This window comes from Ictidomys tridecemlineatus (assembly GCF_052094955.1).
Source record: "Ictidomys tridecemlineatus isolate mIctTri1 chromosome 12 unlocalized genomic scaffold, mIctTri1.hap1 SUPER_12_unloc_6, whole genome shotgun sequence".
In the NCBI taxonomy this organism is placed as follows: domain Eukaryota; kingdom Metazoa; phylum Chordata; class Mammalia; order Rodentia; family Sciuridae; genus Ictidomys; species Ictidomys tridecemlineatus.
The window spans coordinates 583,216-596,902 of record NW_027520964.1 but is presented as its reverse complement, the minus strand read 5'-3'; the positions used below and the strand labels follow the sequence as shown (position 1 = coordinate 596,902).

Here is a 13,687-nt window from a genome sequence, read left to right as displayed (position 1 = left end):
CCTGGCTCTGCAGAAGCTTTTTAATTTGACGCGATTCCATTTGTCAATTCTTGCTTTTAGATCCTGAGCTGTTGGAGTCCTAGTCAGGAAATTGTTTACTGTGCCTACATCTTGAAAGGCTACCCCTGTTTTCTTCCAGCAATTTCAAAGTGTCAGGTCTTACATGAAGGTCTTTGATCCATTTTGAGTTTAATTTGTACAGGGCGAGAGGTAGAATCCAGTAAGGAGGAGAAATTATGTACGTCCCATCACCAAGCTCATCTTTGCCAGTTTGGTTCCTTTTTATTAAGTGAAGGGTTTCACTCTTCTGTTACAGGTTTTCCAGTGGATTCTGATTCCTGGCTGTTGTCCTGCTTGGCTTCTTACATGTGCTGGACACTGAATCCTGCAGAGGACTTGCCACCTGTATCCTCCTAAAGGCAGATCCTCCTCATCAACAAGAGTCCCAGTGCCCTCAGTTCTCTGTCACCTACCTGGAGAAACAAGCTTGACTCCAGACTTGTTACTACGTTGTGAAATAGGGTTTACCTTTTTTTGTCTTTTTGCACCTAGATTATTGGTGAGGTTGGTCTGGGATTTTCTAGTCTCACAGTGTCCTTGTTCAATCCTGATCTCAAATCATGCTAGTATCGAACCAAGTCAGATATTTTGTTTGTTTTATCTATTCTCAGGTACAAGCTGTGTAAGGGAAACAATTCTCTGTTCATTGAAGCTTTCGTAAAATTCTCTTTGAAAAAATCACCAGAACCTGGCGTCTGAATGATTTTTATAAATTTGGTTTTGCTTACAATGCTGTGTAAGTTTTCAATTTTACTACCAGAAACAGCTACTGATGACGTTCTCGATGCCTAGCGTTCCTGATGCATCTGTGAACCCTTTCTATACTCCTCCTGTTCCTGCACTTCCTATATTATTCCCTTGACCTTGACCTTCCTACTCAGTCGATTTTTTTTCCATTTGTTTCCAAAGAAATAGCTTTGATTTTATGGATCGTCCACAGTTTGTCTGACTTTTTGTTTGTTAATTTCTGCCCTTATTTATTATTTCCTTTTTCTCTCTAATGGATCACTCTGTTTTAGAAGGTTCTGAAATCAAATAATTAACTGGTCGGCTTTATAGCCTTATTTTAAAAATGCATCAAGAGCTATGAGTTTACTTTTAAGGGCTGCTTTAGCTATGTCTCAGGAGTTCTAATGCTAAGTGGCACTTCATCCCAGCAGTTTTAGATATTTGGTTATTGACACCCTGATTGGTTCTGTGATCCATGAAGTATGGTTTAGTGAATCTTTTTCTAATTATTGTCAACTTTCTCGGCTACTTGGATTCCAGCATTTCTCCCTCCAGGGGCACATAGAAGGTTCGTGCATTATCTAAGTAGGTAACACAGACTCCAGAGGCTTTGGAAGGTCATTTGGCCGCATTGACCCTGCTCTGACCAGTACTTGCTCATGTTGTCTCCCTGCTGTGGCTCTGGCCGTGGGGATGCAGTTTTAGTGATCCTGTCTGGCTCTGGTTTGGGAGCCATTGAACTACCTCTCCCCGTGTATTCAGTCAACTACAACACAGGGTTCTACCCAGCGTTTTCACGACTGTGACTGAGAATCCTGACAAGGGCCGTTTTAGAGGAGGAAACACCTATTTGAGGCTCGCCTTTTCAGAGGTTCCGCCCACAGGTGGCCGGCTCTGCTCCTCAGGGCTTGGGCACGTCATGACGGAGAGCGGGGCGGAGGGAAGTGCTCCCAGGGTGATGGGGAAACAGAGACTGAGCTCAGCTCACCCATATAGAAACCCCAAAGCCACCCCCAGGGACCCACCTCGCTCAGCCACACCCAGTCCATCCTATGGGGGATCAACCACTGACGGGTCAAGGCTCTCCTGATCCAGTCATCTCACCTGGGAACCGGCCTCACTGTCTCTTCCATGAGCTTTTGGGGGGTACCTCTTACCTAAACCACAATAAACACAAGCTGTTGATATGACAATGTTTTATTTTCCTAATTCAGTCTCAAGTTATTTCATCTTTACCTCCTTCTCTTGCTGCTCTCACCCCATATTTTGATTCAATTTTCTTAAATAAATAATTCTCATCAGGGGTTCAATAGATTGGCCACAACCCTTTTCTCCATTCCTCTGCCTGGGATTGTCTGTAGTGGGCTGCTCTGTCCCCTGCGGTCACTTATCTTCTGGCTGGACTATGTCCCCTAGCAGCTTTCTCCTTAATGATCTCCAAGGGGGAAGCTTGTTCCCCTCTCTGAACTCTGAGGACCTCCTCTGCCCTTGCCCCTGAACAGCAGTTTCAGGGAACTCCGAGGACCATATCCACAGTCCTCCTGGCACGTCGAGGCTGCTCACTCCTTGTCCTCACACACACATCGCAGCTGAGGACGCTGCGTTGCAGTCTCATTGCTCTTCTTTTGGAATGCCTTTTCTTCCTCCTTTCTGCACTGTAACTGTCATCGTGACCGACACACTTCCTGCCTAGCACTTGGTCTGCTCATTAACTCAGAGCTCCTGATTCTTTGTCCAACCTCGAGAATTTCTGGCCACCTGTCTTCAAATGTCTCTCCTTTGCTATGTTCTTATTCTTTTCCGTCTGTATGTTGGAAGCTCATTTCATTTTCTGTATCTCTTCTCTATTTGAAGTAAAAAAAAAAATCATCAATTAGATATGAACTAAAAATAGATCCATTATTTTAAGAAGCCAAATTAAGGGTCCTAGGAATAAAAAATAGAATCATTGGAAAATCATTTTTTAAACCCCAAGTGGAAGTGAAAGAATTTGTGAACTGGAAAGCGGCCCCTGAAGCTCATTCTGAATAAAATACCTGGAGGCAAACCTCAAGACGTGGGGGGTGAAGAGATCCAGAAAGCGCACTGGGCGGTCAGTCCCTGGCCCTCACTCCTGGTGCTGGGTCACTCTCGGCTTCAGGTGGACTTTTGTCGGAGCCCTTGTCTCCTCTCCACCACGTGCTTCTTCTTCCGGTCCGGGGAGGGCCGTCTTCGCCGTCTGAGTGTCGATAATCCCTGATATGTGTAAATGATATACATGTAACATATGGCAAAGGAAAGGTGTTCCAAAGAGCAGCGACGGGCGTGCGGACGAGGAGGGAGCAGCGTTGGAGAGGAGGCACAGTTCCAAGTCTGAACTGGATGCCGAGTGTCCTGGAGTCCAGCCCCATGACCCTAGGCCTGCTCACTGGAGGTGTCTGGGCTGAATGAATGCGGAGGAGCCACTTCTCCAAGCCCCTGACTTCAGGGGCTCTGGGTCGACTCCCTCTGAGGTTGAGGCTGCAGAGAGCCAGCCTCCGGTGCCAGAGGGGACCAGGGCATGGTGCATGTCCAACCCCGAGGCCACCAGGAGTACAGGACGGGGTTTCCTGCCTGCGTCTTGAGAGCAGGCTGCTGGGCAGCCTAATGAAGATGGGGTGCGAGGCTCTGCTGCAGTGGGACCCAGGGAGGCTGCATGGACAGGCCAGCCAGGCCGCCTTTCCCATGGGGCACAGTGAAGCTGACCAGACCGACTGCACTGACCTGAAGAGGTGGTCAGCCAATTCCCGTCTTGAAGTCCACGAATCAGCTGCTGCCTGGTAAAGAAACACTTGATCTGTCAGTGCTGTGGGCTGGCCAGAAGCGGCCGGATTGCTGAGGGTGTCCGCCATGGCAGGGAGAGGTGGATCCCCAAGCAGGGCATGCTGCCCCTCTTGGTAGAGGTTGCAGTTACAGATCAGCGTGTCCCACCTACTTAGAGCCAAACCCATGACTTCGTGGAAATTGGTGAAATATTTGTGCCAAGGGGCCCCTGCTGAGTGCCCTATGGAGACAGTCTGCCATGGGGCAGTGCTGCCCTGACTTCAGGGGACGTGGGAGGGGGGATAGCAGCATGGGCACCAGGTACCTGCACCATGCATGCTCAGCACAGTGTGACATCCGTTCTCCATGCCAAGGGGACTGACGGGCATACTTGTAGCAAGCGGAGGCTGAATCAGTGGCCAGTGAAACAGTGGCCTCACCTTGGCCTTCTAAAAATCCCATCAGTTTAATCTCATTTAACCCAAACCCCATCCTGGGAGGATCTGCAGGCAACTGAACGGCGTTAGGCTGTGCTGAGCCACGAATCTGACTTAGGGAAAAAGGTAGAGTCTGCCTCAGCCAAAGCCCAGCCACTTGCCCCCTGCGAAGTCCCACCTGCACCGACTCTGGTGGACGAGGACCCGTCCCCTGGAGCATACCTGCAGCTGGAGCTCATCCTCTCAGGAAATGATGCTGAACCTGGGTTCTGTGTTTTAAGATATGCTGGACAGGCCTGACGCGCTGGTGCTCTGGTCACTTGGCATCAAGCCTGGCCCCAGCAGGTCACATCTGCAAATGAGCAAATCGATGAATCAGGGGGTTGTCAACTGCCTGGTTTGGTGGTGACTTTGAAATGACCTCAGCCATTACCCTGGGGAATCGACCTGCAATGTCCCCTGCTCCTTTCATGTACCCTGGGGACCTGCCCCGCGGGGGCCACTTCCCGAGGGCGGGCTGTCTTGTGGGTCACCGTCCACTGCGATGACCTGGACGCCCGCGTCAGCACAGGCTGCCGTTGTCTTGGAAGTGCGTTGCTCCCTCTGCAGTGAGATAGCGGCTTCCGTGTGGGTGCCTGAAACCCCCAGGCCAAGGCAGTGCCACCTCGGGTCGGGGTGGGCAAGCCAGGCCGGCTTCCTCATCTGGGGTTCCCTCCCTGCTCTCCCTCCTGCAGGTGCCATCAGAAAATCTGGGCCCCTGGGAAAGCAGGAGGAGAAGGCTTCTCTCCATCTCCCAGGAAGCCCAGCCGTTGTTCTCATCAGGCTCAGAAGAACAGGACCCAAAGGCTCGGTGCAGCTCCTGCTCAGCCCTCTCCTCCCCCCCCCCGGGGGATGATCAGCCCCCGATGGAACAATGCAGGAGAGGACGCCCCAGGTTGCACTCTGACCTCCACCTGTACCTGCAGTCACTGACCTCCACTGGCAAGTCAGGGCCCCAGGCCTGGAGGGACTTTCTACAGCACTTTCTAGTAGATTGGGGTCTCATCAGTGGACGTGAGACAAAGCGTGCAGCAGCTGCGGGCCGTGTCAAGGAGTGACTTAGAGACAGCACAGGGGACAGAGGGTGGGAATTCTTGAGTCCGCACCCTCTGTCCCCATGGGTAACTCCTTTGGCCCTTCTTTGCACGATGCCCTTCTATGGGCCGCCAATGTGCCAGAGCTGCTGCTCTTACCTGCAGACTTTGAGTCCGGGTCAGGCAGCACGAGGTGGCTGACCTCCTCTTGGAGCCCCGGGAGCTTCTGGCCGAGCGGGAGCGGCTTTCCCTGTAGATCATGTGACACACCGTGGCAATTGAGGGTAGAGCTCGACTGTGTGCCTCAGGTCTTTGACCTTCCATTTTCTCTTCTGCAAAAGGGAACACGGACCCCGAAGCTCATGGTTGCAGAGCACCTTGCGGGTTTGACAGTGTCCCTGAATGCTGGCCGGCGATGGCAGCTCTGGTGGCGGCTACCACGGGGGGTCACTGGGATGAGATAGTGCTGTCACTTTGTGCAGGTCCTGTTGGTGAGGAAGGCTCCGTCACAAACATTTATTGATCAAATACCTGCTTCGTGGGGACAGCACAGGGTGCCCACGCCACCAAGCCAACATTGTCCTCTTCTTCTTTCTCTCAAAAATCTCCAGTTGGGTCTGATGATAGAAATTTTCTCGGTAGATAATGATTCTCCAAAGACGCCCAAGTCCTAATTCTAGGACTACCTTGCCTCATGCGGCAACTGGAGATGATCCAGGATTCTCTGGGTGGTCCGGCGGAACCTCAGGGTGCTCACAGTGAAATAGGGAACCGGGGAAAGTCTCAGAAAGAGGGCGGCAGGAGAGACGGGCGGGTGTGCTGCCTTTGGATGGAGGAAGGGCCCTGAGCCCAGGGTGTGGGCACCACTGGACGTTGCAAGGGCTGGGGGCTGTGTCCTGCCCCGGAGCCCCCAGGAGAGGCTGCCTGCCCCACCCTAATGTAGCCCACCAGGACCCACCTCTGACCTCTGACCTCCAGAGCTTTGGGCTGCTTTGTGCCACTGTTTTGGGGCACTTGGTTACAGCAGCCATAGACACGAACCCACTGGGAATCTGACACAAGTTTCCTATGTCCAGCCAAAACTGGCCAAGTGCTTGCTATAGCAGCCGCCATAGCAGCTGCTGAATTCGTGGGAGGAAGGGGCCGGGGCCAGGCTCTGAGCCCCTGCCTGTGTGGAGCTCACGGTGCCACGGGAAGACCGTGTCCAGCACGTAGTGGGACATCTGGGAGGGATGTGTGCTGGATTAGGGCGTGGGGAGTCTTCTGTGGTCCCAGCGGTCACTGAGACACTGCGGCCCCACCTGGCCACCTTCCCTTGCTGGCCACAGCAGGTGGGCAGAGTCGGGGCTGGAGGCCACAGGTCCCGGGTGCTGGGAGCTGAGCAGGGGCAGTGTTCCATGGAGCCCAGCACCTGGCCGGTCGCCCCTGACTGGAACCCCTTCCTTCTTCTCCCTGTGCTGTCAATCAGTAGAGAAGACACAGAGACATCTAGGGAGCGCGGCTAATCAGCCAGGCACTCCATTAATGAGGCACCATTTTCTGCACTTGATTCTCATTACAGTGAGTTTATTTTCGTTTCTTGTGTAGGAGAGAAAGAAACAGGTGCTCACATTTAGCCTCATCAGCTTCCTGTTACTGTTTGATTCACTTATTATTTTTAAAATAGGTCTATTTTGGAGGAAATGTGACCTGGAAGAGACCCACGGTATTTACTCCGGCGGCTGCTGGGCTGCTGCGGGAGGGCATGTTCCCGGCGGGGGTAGGAGGAACCAGGGAGCCAGCTGCAGCTGGCCACACACACTGGCCGCCGCTGGTGTCCTTTGTCTGTCTGCACAAGTTCCTTCTCTTCCTTTCTCAGAGGGAAGGGCCTGCGTTGACATCTCCAGGTCAGGTGACCAGGGCAGGCCCAGGGCAGGCTGCTGTGTGTGGGGGGGTTGCACCAGTTCCTAAAACGGGATCCTCTGTTCCCAGTCAGCTGGGCACCCTCCCTGAGGGCTCTGAGCCCACAACTAACCTCCTGCCCTCACCTGTCCCTGTCCGCGGTCAGGGTCCCTGTCCACCTGCAGATCCCAGTTTGGAGGTGCAGCTTAGGGACTGCGGTCCTCCCTGAGGGGCAATGGCACACAGTGACCACCGCTCAGAGTCTTCTTGCAAACAGAAGGGACGCCCCGTCTGCCTGCCCATGCGGGATCCGCGACGCTGGCCTCTCATTGGAGCGCAGATGCACCATCTTTCAGCCTCATCCCAGGGTCGTCCCGGCCTCCCGCCTGCCCTGTCCGTTTCCTTCGTGAAGGGCGGGCTTCATATAAAAATAGCCCTCCCGGGCATCGCGGGGCTCCTCGAAGGTTCCCATAGAAACCAGGCAGTGCAAACATGTGGAGGATTTTTTCTCAAATGAGCCCAAAATTTTATCCTCCAAAGATTCAGGGTCATTCTGTCTCACAATTTGGAAGAACCCTTGGCTGCTTACAGAAGGTCTTTAAAAAGGAATTGATAAAGTGCCCTCGTCCTCTCCGTTCCTCCTGCACTCTCACACACTGGTTTTGTTCCATTTTAGAGGAGCCACAAAATGTCACTTCCTGAGGTTTCTAACTCACCCCTCAGGAGCTGGGAAAAAAGCCCTTTTGAGATAGAACTCTCCCTCCCCAGACTCGGAAGGCAGAATGGGAAGAGATGCGTCACTCCTCCCGTTTCAGAGCTTGGCCTCGCCCAGGTTAGGTCACTGGGAAACTGTCCATCAAGGAAGGGAACCTGGCCTCCAGCTCTGAACAGGACGTGGGAGGCAGGTGACACGGAGAAGCAGGGGCTCCCTCACGGCCCGGGGCACCCTGCCTTGCGCAGCCCAGTTCAGTTGAGGTCAACTGCACTTGGTCAGCGGAGGCCTCTTCAGGGCGTCGAGCTGGAGGGTCAGGAAGACGTGGAGCCAGGGCTTTCGTCCCTGTCCCTTGGTTTCCTTGAAGCTCGTGCTTGGCACAGGCGTGGGGGGCCGGGCCGGCAGACAGGAGCAGAGCCCAGCAGCCAGGCCATGAGGTCATCCCTCCAGGCCCAGCCGTCACTGGTGGAAGCCGCTCCTTGCAGGGAGGACAGCCCTGCAGAGGTGTGCTCTGGCTTCGCCCTGGGACCAGGCCAGGGCCACGCTCCTCTGAGTCCCCCTGGCCCAGGACAAGGGCATGGCTTCCCTGGACAGCAGCCCCTGAGTCCAGCTCTGACCTGCAGAGGTCCTCCCCATGGGTATTTTAAAGGTAAAGAAGCTCTCTCTAGGGTGGGGTGGCTTGCAGCCCCCGTGAGGCGGAAGTGCTGGCTCCCTGGACCTGCAGCTGTTCGGAGAAGGAAACAGGGTCTTGGTAATGTCAGGTTGGGCCCGTCCAGGGCGGCCTCAGCCCAGGAGGACCCGGTGTCTTGGTCAAGGCCTCCATCCTCCACCAGCCGCCAGTCACACTCCTTCCCTGAGTCCTGGTCACCCTGACCTTGACCGTGGCTCTGCCTTGCCTGCAGCCTGCCCGCCCACCCTGCCGTGTGCTTTCTAGAAGTCTCCATCCACCAACCCCCTGAGCTTCTCGCTCCCCCTCCCTGAAGGGCTCTGCTGCCCTGGATGGGGCGCAGCCCCTCTGTGTGGGCACCTGGGGTCCTCTTCTCTCCTGTACACAATTCTTCTCTGACACGGAAAGGGCACAGAGGGAGAAGGACCCTCACACACCCGGGGAGGACACCATGTAAAGACAGCCATGGCTGGGTGGCAGCCCTACAGGTAGCAGGGCCAGCAACACGCAGAGCTGGTGGGCTCGGGGACAGGCGCTTTCTCGTGGGCTCACAGGGCCCAGCCTGCCTACACCTTGACCAGGGACCACAGGGCTCCAGAGCCTAGCGAGGACCCATTCTGCTGGTGAAGCCCCCAGCCTGGGGTACCTTTGATATGGAGCAGGGCTTGCCTGCTGCCCAAGGCACCAGACGCCTGCAGGACACCTGCAGCACTCGGTTCTGCACAAAGAAAGCACTTTCATTGAAGGCTGACCCAGGAGGGGGGCACACTGGGGCCGCCTCCCTCTCGGCTGGTGGTGGAGGAACTGACACATGGGGAGGGGAGTGAGTGGTTTGAACAGGAGTCCTGGGAGCCGTCCATCCCCGCAGCAGGAGGTCGGTGCCCAGTGTGCCACTGTGGTGGGACTGGGGCTACTTAGGGTCCCTCTGCAGCTGTTGACGACACCCCCTTCTTATCCCCCCAGGGACCCGTGCTCTGGCCTCGAGTCCCATTCGTCAGAGACCTCAGGTTCCACCCGACTCTCACGTCACCCCAGGCCAGGCCTGGGTCTGAGCCTGGTCCTGAAGACGCTTCTCTGGGCGTCGACGTTGCCGTTTCTTGCTCGAGCCTGGGACTGTGTCTTTCATCTGGCCTGTGCATCCCGGGCATCATGCCTGGCCCCCAACCTTGGCCCTTCTTGGGTAACTCTGAGCCCCGGGTCATCAGTGCCCAGAGCTGCATCCCCGCAGGATGTGGGTGGGGGGCAGCAGGATGCTCAGGGAGCCCAGGCTGGTGGAGGGCTCCACTGGGAAGAAGGGGCTGCCGGCTGTGTGCAGAGGGGCCTCGTTATAAAGCCCATCTCCCCCTCTGCAGGTGTGCGAGGAGCACTCACCTGGGGAGACCTTGAGAAACCATGTGCAGCCCGAGTCTGGAAGGAAGGGCGGGAGGGTGCCTTCCCTGCCGACTGCTCCTCAAGGCACTTCCCCGACTTGAAAGAGACAGCGCCCAGTGCTGCACTGCGCTGCCCGCCCTTGGAGGCACTTCTCCAGGGGAACGGTGATGCTCAGCTGGCTGTCAGTCGCGGCCCGTGATGGGCCGGGGAAAGCGCTACGCTGTGAATTAAGCTGACTGATGGGGACGCCAGTTTTATTAGCCTTCTTCCTTGGGTGATAATTTCCATCTAGGAGGATGAGTTACTAAAGAGGTCCTGCAGGCGCCTGTTTGGATGATGGAGGCGTTTTAATAAAGCCTGCCTTTCCTCCTTCGCTCTGGTTTTGAATATTTGATCTTTGTTGGGGGAATTGTTTCCATGCTGCTGGCCCAGGATTGGGCAAGAAGTCAACAGCGCGGGCCATTGGGCATCTGGCCACCTCAGCGTCGAGACTCACGGCTGAGGGGCCACGGTCCTGAGCAGGGTGCCTCTGGAAGAGGGTTACGGGAAGTCACAGGAAAACGGAGAAGTGGCACTCAGACATCAGCGATTGGCCGCAGGGACTCAAGCCCAGCCAGGAGTGTCTTGTGTAGTGAGAATATTTCAACGTGTGCGTCTACCCCCCATTTCCTGTGTGTCCCAAGCCAGGAACCCACTGAAGGCTCCGTGGACCCCTCCCAACCCCTGCAGGGACCCCTTGCTGAGAAGACCCCACACCTTCCCCTCCAGAGCTGTCCGCTCCAGTGTTGGGCTGTGCTGGTGACCGTGACTAGAGCCTCTAGTAGTTACCAATCCCCCGGTGATCACCCGAGTTGCCCCCAGCCAGCCAGAGGCTTCACCTGCCCCCTTCCAGCGTGGTATCTCCTGAGGTCTGCCCCTGGGCCTTTGCCCTTGCTCTACCCTCCTCCCTGTGCACCATCCCCGGAAGGCTCCATGGCTCCTCCCTTGTTGGCTTGGTCAGTGTCCATTGTCCCTCAGAGACAGCCTCCCTGAGCTCCATCCAGCTCTCTGCTGTCGGGAGTCACCCCAGAGGTGGTTTGCACCCGTCTCCTGTGCACTGATTTCCTGCACATGCTGGAACACCCTGGAGGGGTGGGGGGACTTGGCCCTGGGTCAAGGACTGGAGCAGAGCTGGCACCCACGGGAGCTGCTCATAGGTCCTCTGCAGGCAAAGCCATCCTGGGGGCCTCAGTGGAGGACAGGACCCTGTGACGATGTGACCTGGCTGCTCCGGAGGACTTAGGTCTTACCAAGAGCCCTAAGCTTCGTCCACGAGAAGAGCAGATGCCCTGCTATCAGAAGGGCAGCCGGCCCGCTCTGGTCCCAGGTCTGTCCCCTGACCAGCCCTAGGAACGAGGGCACAGGGATCGACATTCTGGGCTCCTGAACCAAAAGGCCTCTACCCAATTGGCCTCTGGCATCATTGTCCCCCCAAACCGAAGCCTAGACAGTGCGTGTCCCCTGCTCAGGGTGACCCTGTTCACCTGACCCCGTCCGTCAGCCATGATCACTCCTTTGATCTGCACACACGGCTCAGCTCTGCATGTGTGATGGTGAGAGGCCGTGAGCATGTGTGAGAGCTGGCGTGAGTGTGTGCAGCAGGAATGGGAGGAGAGGAGAGTGCCAGGTGTGAGGGCTGTGGGTGAGCAGGCGGGTGTGCGGGCCCTCTGGGTCTCGGCAGTCTCGGGAAGTGTCAATGAGGGCATGTGTGGAGTGAAGTGTGGGTGGGTGTGAGGCAGTGTATGTGTGTGTGACAGCCTGGTGTGTCGGTAGGAGTGAGACATGCTGGGTGTGATAACGGAGGTGTGAGGAATGTGTGAAAGTGCGTGTAATGTGGGTGTGTGCACTGTGCCAACGTGCACGGTGAGTGTTCACCCAGCATGGTGTGCATCCTGCCATGATGTGTGTGTGTGAAACAATACCCTGCAGTGTGAGTGTGCACATGGTGTGGGTGTCGATGTGTGTGCATTGTGTTACACACGTGTGTGCACAGGTGCGTACAGTGCGTGTGGCTATGGGTAGGATATACAGGTATGCATATGTGGTCTGTGGATAAACGTGGGGTGTATGTGCAGTGTGCATATAAACATGCCTTATGCATGTGTGGGCACATGCTGTGTGTGAATGTACATGTGTGACATGTGTGCACATATCAGTGTGTGTGCAACCCACGTGTTATCTAGGTGTGCACACGTGGTGTGTATGAGCATAAACTTGTATTTTAATACACATGGTGTGTAAGTATGTGTGACTGCACACGTGTAAACACCACATGATACACTTGTGCACACACCTGGTGTGTGCGGGAGACCCTGCTGCTCGATGCACAGACGTCTCACTCCTGCCCCTGCAGAGGAGCAGTGGTGCCGGAGAGCCTTGTGCCTGGAGTTCCGTGCTGTGTGCCCGGTGCTGGGCCCGTGGCGGGGTGGGCTGGGCAGTCCTGATGTGGCTTCTCTGGCTGCTGAGAGAGCCGCGGGCTGTCGTGTGCCTTTGTTTCCAGGAACTTCACAGTAGACACAGCAATTGTGCCTTGTGAACAAAACCAACTGTCCACATTCGGTACTATTTAGTTATGTTGAAAAAGTCCAGCCTTTTGCACTGGTGCACTGCCGAGTGCCCTGTGGTCCTTGCCCGGTCCCCACGCTGCAGAGCAGGGGCTGCCCCTTGACATGCTGTGCTCTCTGCATTCAGGATGTGCACGGCGCGGCTCTGCAGACAGGGCCACCTCTGCACCCTCTGTGCCCTCTGAGCCCTCTGAGTCCTCTGAGCCCTCTGTGCCCTCTGTGCTGGGTGCACCCTTTAGAGGAGCAGGTCCTGCCTGTATCGTGCAGCCTGGGGACGGCTGAGGACGTTCCAGGGCTCATCTCTGGCAGAGAATTGTGACACCAGCCAGGAAGGGACTGGGAGCTTTGCAGTCTGGTGTCGAGTTGGGTTTTCAGCTTTTAATCTCACAAGATCTCTGTGAAATAAGAAATGCATCTGTGCATTCATCTCTGTCCCCAGTTCCTGTCACACTGCACCTCACTTGTCACTCCCTGAGTGTCAGGGGCCAGGCGAGCCTTTTGTTGGATAGTTGGTCTCTTCCCTGGTTCCTGCAGCAGAGCTCCCGACCCCGTGCTGGTTGCCGAGTGCAGGGAACATTTTCCATCCCCGTGAAACAGGGCTCCTGGGCTCCTGGGCTTTGGCTGGCCCTCCCGGGCGTAGCCGGCCACCACAAGAGCCCAGCCGTGGCTAGAAGCCTGGAGCCATCAGGGGCCCACTGGATCAAGGGGAAGGACCATTCTGGTGGGTTCCCAGGTCGCTGGTGGGTGACGTGTGAGTTTCCAGGCTGAGGTGGCGACAGGCGCTCGGCTCACTTTGGGAGAACTGGGGGGCAGGCCAGTTCCTGCCTTCTCCCACAAGGGTCCTGTCTTAGGACAGGTCTCCGGGACTCCAGGCGGCCAGCAAGGGTGGTGCCCCAGGTCCTGGCGTGATGGGACCAGAGTCTGCGCCACCCAGATTTATGGGAAAGCCTCACCCTGGGAAAGGCTCCGGCTGTCGCCAGGGAGGAAATTACAGAAGGAGCAGCCCAATAACTCAGAGCGCATGAAGGGTGACCTATTGAAATTTGTGCTCCTTCTACCCACCACTCCCTGGCCTTTCCCCCCCTCTGGCTTCCAGGGGGCCATTTTTCAAATATTCCAAGCACCTTCAGACTTGCTGCATCTGCAGTCTCTCGGGTTAAAGGACAGAGGGGAAGAGAAATGGCCGAGCTGCCCCTTAGCCCCAGCCCCGGGAGAGGCGCACGCAGGCCGGCCCCACCGCAGCATGTCTTCAGTCATTGACGTGGAGGGGCCGGGCAGGGTATGGGGAGGAGGACGAGAGGCCCGAGTCCCTGGTTCTGAGAGCAGCTCTGACCCGGGCAGCTGGTCCCCATAGCGCCCTCTCCTTATTCTCA

The 13,687-nt window shown here is 56.0% G+C and overlaps 1 long non-coding RNA gene across 2 annotated transcripts; it reads right to left on the bottom strand.

Moving 5' to 3' along the window:
* Positions 1-2,578: 2,578 nt before the first annotated feature.
* Positions 2,579-4,510, bottom strand: LOC144372354 (uncharacterized). Of its 2 annotated transcripts, none has more exons than XR_013432370.1 (4): positions 4,186-4,510; positions 3,532-3,584; positions 2,826-3,024; positions 2,579-2,633 (listed from the first exon to the last, which is right to left on the bottom strand). It is a non-coding gene; the product is annotated as an uncharacterized LOC144372354 (long non-coding RNA). The 2 variants fall into 2 exon arrangements; XR_013432369.1 differs by having other exon boundaries at positions 4,230-4,509.
* Between the last annotated feature and the right edge of the window lie 9,177 nt (positions 4,511-13,687).